The following is a 7,500-nucleotide window of genomic DNA, read 5'->3' on the forward strand; positions in this document are numbered from 1 at the left end:
ACCTACAGGGATCCGACGGAACTACGCCACCCATGCCGGCAAAACAGTATCGCCATCTATGAAAATAGGGCGACACCACATGCAATACCGCCATCTATGCGCATCTGACAACACTACGTCCGCACCACAAAACATACCGCCATCTGTAGGTCTCCCGCAACATGACCTCCTGCAACGACGCTACCGCCATCTATGAGACGCCAAGCCGACTAAGACAGCGATGGCGCCACAGTGGCCGCCTTTCGACGCCACCCACAAAGGCTGCAGCCTCTGTCGACCATAGCACCCAATCTCCAGTGGCTCTGCCGCACGAAGCCGTGGACCGGCAATGACGCCACCCGCACCCGTTCGTGCACCACCCCAACCGCCAAACTCGCACCTCCAGCGGATGAACGGCGGACGTTTCCCGCACTCGTAAAGTGCAATCCACCCCTATAACTTGCGTTTCATGAAGAGTTATTTCCAATATGCGACATTCCCGCTGTCCGTATACATGAGCCGCGACCTGTACCACTTACGAGCGAGAGACGCGATCGCGTTGCTCACTGTACGGCGTCCGATACCGAGCCATCAGCATGTCGGTCCCCATGCGCGTTGCACTCGCACTCGCAGTCGCAAAAACGTGGGGCAAATATATTACGCGGAAGAGTTATAACAGACCGAGCCCCACTGCATGGGGGAGTCTTTGTCACTAATGTACACAGATGGAACATTTTGGACTGGAACCAGATTACCCGTACACACGGCGCTGATTAGTAATCAATGCAGAGCCATCAAACTACAGCAAATATACACAACTGTCCGTATACATGCTGAAAGAGTCTGCCCAAAATGGGAACCACACGTCAGCCAGACACTCTGATCACGCACCACTCTCTGCTTCTAACAGGCGCACATACAATATGTAAGCACCAGCATGGAACAACATCCAGTGCATCTTCTCCGCCACATTACACAATCCACACTATCACAACCAGACCAGGAGGTCCGTGCGGAAAATACAATATCCCAGCCTTTCGACATCCACCATTGCGCAGACCAGGCACCAACACCCACACATGTCCTATACAACGGTGCACCCAACATCACAATAGTACCTCCTGTCACAGCGCACAAACAATGACATGAGTCAAAGACACAGGTCTCACACAAGCATAGAATTGGAGCGCCGCCTCTAATAAGCCAAAGGTGCATCCTGACGTGACAAATCTGATCATGTCACAAGCATTCACTTACTATAATCACTATCAACGAACCTGCCGCCCCCGCCCCCCCCCCCCCCTACACCTTTCCGTACAACAACGTGTAACCTAACCTAACCTAACCTAACCTATGTTGTACCTTAACCTAACCTATGTTGTACCTTAACCTAACCTATGTTGTACCTTAACCTAACCTATGTTGTACCTTAACCTAACCTATGTTGTACCTTAACCTAACCTATGTTGTACCTTAACCTAACCTATGTTGTACCTTAACCTAACCCATGTTGTACCTTAACCTAACCCATGTTGTACCTTAACCTAACCCATGTTGTACCTTAACCTAACCCATGTTGTACCTTAACCTAACCCATGTTGTACCTTAACCTAACCCATGTTGTACCTTAACCTAACCCATGTTGTGCCTCAACCTAACCCATGTTGTGCCTCAACCTAACCCATGTTGTGCCTCAACCTAACCCATGTTGTGCCTTAACCTAACCCATGTTGTGCCTCAACCTAACCCATGTTGTGCCTTAACCTAACCCATGTTGTGCCTTAACCTAACCCATGTTGTGCCTTAACCTAACCCATGTTGTGCCTTAACCTAACCCATGTTGTGCCTTAACCTAACCCATGTTGTGCCTTAACCTAACCCATGTTGTGCCTTAACCTAACCCATGTTGTGCCTTAACCTAACCCATGTTGTCGCCTTAACGTAACCCACGTTGTCGCCTAAACCTGCTCTGTAATTGTTATACGACTCGTTCAATTACTGTAGTGTTGCCCACCCGCAACCCTCGCAATATAGTTCGCTACTCGCACTGCCCGCACCCCTGTGTATCGCTTCATGTTAAACACCTTGCAAGTCTTGCTCACTTTCCACATGCTCCTGCTGTACACTGTAATGTGGATGGCAGCAGGACGTACATGCCGCCCCTCCCCACGTCCCCACCTTGCCCCCTGCCTTCGCAAGCTGGTTGGTGAGAAGTTTGCATGTTCAATGCCCTTCGCATGCGACGTACTCAGGCTACGTTGTGGTGCGGCCTGTGTCAACTGTCCGCTGATGTCGTACGCGTGAACCACAATCTGTACTGCACATTCGTCCTTATGTACTGAATGATACATCGTGGCACATGTGTGACCGCACAACGACTGCGCCCAAAAACGGCGGACCATACAGTGCAAATATTGTGCACGCAGCTACGTGTCGTCTCCCTATGAGAGCTGGATTGCAGTGTGGTACGCCATAGAGACGTGTGGGAGGAACGGACGCCGTGGATGGCGATCAGCATGAGCTGTCTGTTGATGTATTCGGACCTAGTCGTCTCTCCTCACACACCGTGATGGCATGGTGCACCGCGTTCCATATCTGCGACATGCTACAGAGGCCGGTTGACAGTCGTTCGAGCAATGGACATCGCATACGTACGGGGGCCACCTTCCACGTATTGTCTAGGCGTGCACATTTTGTTGCGTGTATGTGGGCAGACGTAGTGTGGCGTGACACCTGACACAGGCATGCAATAATCGTTGAAGTTGCAAATGGCGATGGACGCCTGCGTTTTCTGGTGAAGTTACGCAAATGAACAAATGGTAACCTGTTGTGGTGCGGTTGTTCTCGCTAGGGGTGAATCGGTGATGGCGACGATAGGTTGAGGTACTAACCGGTTGTTCCAGCGATACCCACCATGCCGACGAAACTGAACGGCATCTGGGTGTGAAGCGATACGCGGCGGTGGCTGGGTGGGACCGTCCCCGGCCGGTGAGGGGGCGCCTCCCGGCGTGCTGGCCGCGCGGTGCGTGGGCGCACGCGCTACAGCCGGCTGGTGGGGGCGGCCAGTGGCAGGCGCGCCGGCCGACGGACGCGGCAGGCGTCGCAGCTGCGCGCCGGCGCACCCTGCGCGCGGCGCCGTGCGGCCAAAGTAGGTCCTCGCGGGCCCGGTGCGAAGCGCGGTGGACATCTTCAGTGTGCTGGTCCGATTGAGGACTGTGTGCGTTGAGGATGCGCCGCCGCCCGGCGCTCGGCGCCGCGACGCCGTCTGCTGCTCGGTCGCCCCAGCGGTTCTCGCTGGTGGTTTGTATCGCAGCTGTGCGGATGTGTTGGCGCGTGCGCTGTGCTGGGAGAGTTCGCTTCGGCACCCAAGTGGGGCTTTTGTCCTTCTGTGGCGCTGGCGTTGGAGCTGCCGGTCACCGTAGGTGGCGCGTGTTGTCTCCCGCCGGCAATGCCACGACAGCACGCTCCCGGGCCTCTGTCGGCAGCGGCAAGCTCAGTTGGGAGCACGGGTGGTCGCACCGAAAGCGTCTACTCGCCTAACTCCGGGCGATTGCGCCTCTCTCGAACCCGACCAAGTACTTGGGACGGCGCTGCGCGCCGCCGGGACCTGAGAGGGTTTCGAGGTGTATTGTGCAGGGGAGCTCAGCCTCCTCCTGTTTGCAGAATGATTGAGCGGACGCTTGCGTGTTCGCGCGGGCCCCCGGGACACACTCCCGGGCGGCCGGCTGCTCAGCTCTAGTTGACGCAGCTCCCTGGTTGATCCTGCCAGTAGTCATATGCTTGTCTCAAAGATTAAGCCATGCATGTCTCAGTACAAGCCGCATTAAGGTGAAACCGCGAATGGGCTCATTAAATCAGTTATGGTTCCTTAGATCGTACCCACGTTACTTGGATAACTGTGGTAATTCTAGAGCTAATACATGCAAACAGAGTCCCGACCAGAGATGGAAGGGACGCTTTTATTAGATCAAAACCAATCGGTCGGCTCGTCCGGTCCGTTTGCCTTGGTGACTCTGAATAACTTTGGGCTGATCGCACGGTCCTCGTACCGGCGACGCATCTTTCAAATGTCTGCCTTATCAACTGTCGATGGTAGGTTCTGCGCCTACCATGGTTGTAACGGGTAACGGGGAATCAGGGTTCGATTCCGGAGAGGGAGCCTGAGAAACGGCTACCACATCCAAGGAAGGCAGCAGGCGCGCAAATTACCCACTCCCGGCACGGGGAGGTAGTGACGAAAAATAACGATACGGGACTCATCCGAGGCCCCGTAATCGGAATGAGTACACTTTAAATCCTTTAACGAGTATCTATTGGAGGGCAAGTCTGGTGCCAGCAGCCGCGGTAATTCCAGCTCCATAGCGTATATTAAAGTTGTTGCGGTTAAAAAGCTCGTAGTTGGATTTGTGTCCCACGCTGTTGGTTCACCGCCCGTCGGTGTTTAACTGGCATGTATCGTGGGACGTCCTGCCGGTGGGGCGAGCTGAAGGCGTGCGACCGCCTCGTGCGTGCTCGTGCGTCCCGAGGCGGACCCCGTTGAAATCCTACCAGGGTGCTCTTTATTGAGTGTCTCGGTGGGCCGGCACGTTTACTTTGAACAAATTAGAGTGCTTAAAGCAGGCAAGCCCGCCTGAATACTGTGTGCATGGAATAATGGAATAGGACCTCGGTTCTATTTTGTTGGTTTTCGGAACCCGAGGTAATGATTAATAGGGACAGGCGGGGGCATTCGTATTGCGACGTTAGAGGTGAAATTCTTGGATCGTCGCAAGACGAACAGAAGCGAAAGCATTTGCCAAGTATGTTTTCATTAATCAAGAACGAAAGTTAGAGGTTCGAAGGCGATCAGATACCGCCCTAGTTCTAACCATAAACGATGCCAGCCAGCGATCCGCCGCAGTTCCTCCGATGACTCGGCGGGCAGCCTCCGGGAAACCAAAGCTTTTGGGTTCCGGGGGAAGTATGGTTGCAAAGCTGAAACTTAAAGGAATTGACGGAAGGGCACCACCAGGAGTGGAGCCTGCGGCTTAATTTGACTCAACACGGGAAACCTCACCAGCCCGGACACCGGAAGGATTGACAGATTGATAGCTCTTTCTTGATTCGGTGGGTGGTGGTGCATGGCCGTTCTTAGTTGGTGGAGCGATTTGTCTGGTTAATTCCGATAACGAACGAGACTCTAGCCTGCTAACTAGTCGCGTGACATCCTTCGTGCTGTCAGCGATTACTTTTCTTCTTAGAGGGACAGGCGGCTTCTAGCCGCACGAGATTGAGCAATAACAGGTCTGTGATGCCCTTAGATGTTCTGGGCCGCACGCGCGCTACACTGAAGGAATCAGCGTGTCTTCCTAGGCCGAAAGGTCGGGGTAACCCGCTGAACCTCCTTCGTGCTAGGGATTGGGGCTTGCAATTGTTCCCCATGAACGAGGAATTCCCAGTAAGCGCGAGTCATAAGCTCGCGTTGATTACGTCCCTGCCCTTTGTACACACCGCCCGTCGCTACTACCGATTGAATGATTTAGTGAGGTCTTCGGACTGGTACGCGGCATTGACTCTGTCGTTGCCGATGCTACCGGAAAGATGACCAAACTTGATCATTTAGAGGAAGTAAAAGTCGTAACAAGGTTTCCGTAGGTGAACCTGCGGAAGGATCATTACCGACTAGACTGCATGTCTTTCGATGTGCGTGTCGTGTCGCGCAACACGCTACCTGTACGGCTCGCCGTAGCCGTGCGCCGCGTGCGGAACCACGCGTGCCTCTCAAAACTAGCGGCAATGTTGTGTGGTACGAGCGCTGAAGCGCTGGAGCGGCTGGCCTGCGGCACCTGGCGCCTGGCGCCGGTTTTGAATGACTTTCGCCCGAGTGCCTGTCCGCTCCGGTGTGGAGCCGTACGACGCCCGTCGGCCGTGAGGCCGTTGGACACAGAACGCTGGAACAGGGGCCGCCACACGCCTCACTCCCGCCTATGCGACCGTCTCGAAAGAGACGGCGGAAACTGAGAAAAGATCACCGGTGGATCACTCGGCTCGTGGGTCGATGAAGAACGCAGCAAATTGCGCGTCGACATGTGAACTGCAGGACACATGAACATCGACGTTTCGAACGCACATTGCGGTCCATGGATTCCGTTCCCGGGCCAACGTCTGGCTGAGGGTCGGCTACGTATACTGAAGCGCGCGGCGTTTGCCCCGCTTCGCAGACCTGGGAGTGTCGCGGGCCGCCTGTGGGGCCGGCCGCGTCTCCTCAAACGTGCGATGCGCGCCCGTCGCCTGGCGGTTCGCATACCGGTACTTTCTCGGTAGCGTGCACAGCCGGCTGGCGGTGTGGCGTGCGACACCTCGTACAACGACCTCAGAGCAGGCGAGACTACCCGCTGAATTTAAGCATATTACTAAGCGGAGGAAAAGAAACTAACAAGGATTCCCCCAGTAGCGGCGAGCGAACAGGGAAGAGTCCAGCACCGAACCCCGCAGGCTGCCGCCTGTCGTGGCATGTGGTGTTTGGGAGGGTCCACTACCCCGACGCCTCGCGCCGAGCCCAAGTCCAACTTGAATGAGGCCACGGCCCGTAGAGGGTGCCAGGCCCGTAGCGGCCGGTGCGAGCGTCGGCGGGACCTCTCCTTCGAGTCGGGTTGCTTGAGAGTGCAGCTCCAAGTGGGTGGTAAACTCCATCTGAGACTAAATATGACCACGAGACCGATAGCGAACAAGTACCGTGAGGGAAAGTTGAAAAGAACTTTGAAGAGAGAGTTCAAAAGTACGTGAAACCGTTCTGGGGTAAACGTGAGAAGTCCGAAAGGTCGAACGGGTGAGATTCACGCCCATCCGGCCACTGGCCTCCGCCCTCGGCAGATGGGGCCGGCCGCCCGCGCGGAGCAATCCGCGGCGGGGTCGTGTCCGGTTGCCTTTCCACTCGCCGCGGGGTGGGGCCGTTCCGGTGTGCGGTGGGCCGCACTTCTCCCCTAGTAGGACGTCGCGACCCGCTGGGTGCCGGCCTACGGCCCGGGTGCGCAGCCCTGTCCTTCCGCGGGCCTCGGTTCGCGTCTGTTGGGCAGAGCCCCGGTGTCCTGGCTGGCTGCCCGGCGGTATATCTGGAGGAGTCGATTCGCCCCTTTGGGCGCTCGGGCTCCCGGCAAGCGCGCGCGGTTCTTCCCGGATGACGGACCTACCTGGCCCGGCCCCGGACCCGCGCCGCTGTTGGCTCGGGATGCTCTCGGGCGGGAATAATCGCTCCCGTCAGCGGCGCTTCAGCTTTGGACAATTTCACGACCCGTCTTGAAACACGGACCAAGGAGTCTAACATGTGCGCGAGTCATTGGGCTGTACGAAACCTAAAGGCGTAATGAAAGTGAAGGTCTCGCCTTGCGCGGGCCGAGGGAGGATGGGGCTTCCCCGCCCTTCACGGGGCGGCGGCCTCCGCACTCCCGGGGCGTCTCGTCCTCATTGCGAGGTGAGGCGCACCTAGAGCGTACACGTTGGGACCCGAAAGATGGTGAACTATGCCTGGCCAGGACGAAGTCA

At 56.3% G+C, this 7,500-nt stretch overlaps 2 non-coding genes and 1 pseudogene across 2 annotated transcripts; all 3 read left to right on the top strand.

Annotated features, from left to right (window-relative positions):
* Window positions 1–3,728: 3,728 nt before the first annotated feature.
* LOC124771301 lies at window positions 3,729–5,636 on the top strand. Its single transcript, XR_007013334.1, has one exon. It is a non-coding gene; the product is annotated as a small subunit ribosomal RNA (ribosomal RNA).
* A 345-nt stretch (window positions 5,637–5,981) lies between these two features.
* On the top strand, window positions 5,982–6,137 carry LOC124771306. Its single transcript, XR_007013336.1, has one exon. It is a non-coding gene; the product is annotated as a 5.8S ribosomal RNA (ribosomal RNA).
* A 189-nt stretch (window positions 6,138–6,326) lies between these two features.
* Window positions 6,327–7,500, top strand: part of LOC124771303 — a 4,224-nt pseudogene continuing 3,050 nt past the window's right edge.

Source organism: Schistocerca piceifrons, unplaced genomic scaffold (assembly GCF_021461385.2).
Source record: "Schistocerca piceifrons isolate TAMUIC-IGC-003096 unplaced genomic scaffold, iqSchPice1.1 HiC_scaffold_92, whole genome shotgun sequence".
In the NCBI taxonomy this organism is placed as follows: Eukaryota; Metazoa; Arthropoda; class Insecta; order Orthoptera; family Acrididae; genus Schistocerca; species Schistocerca piceifrons.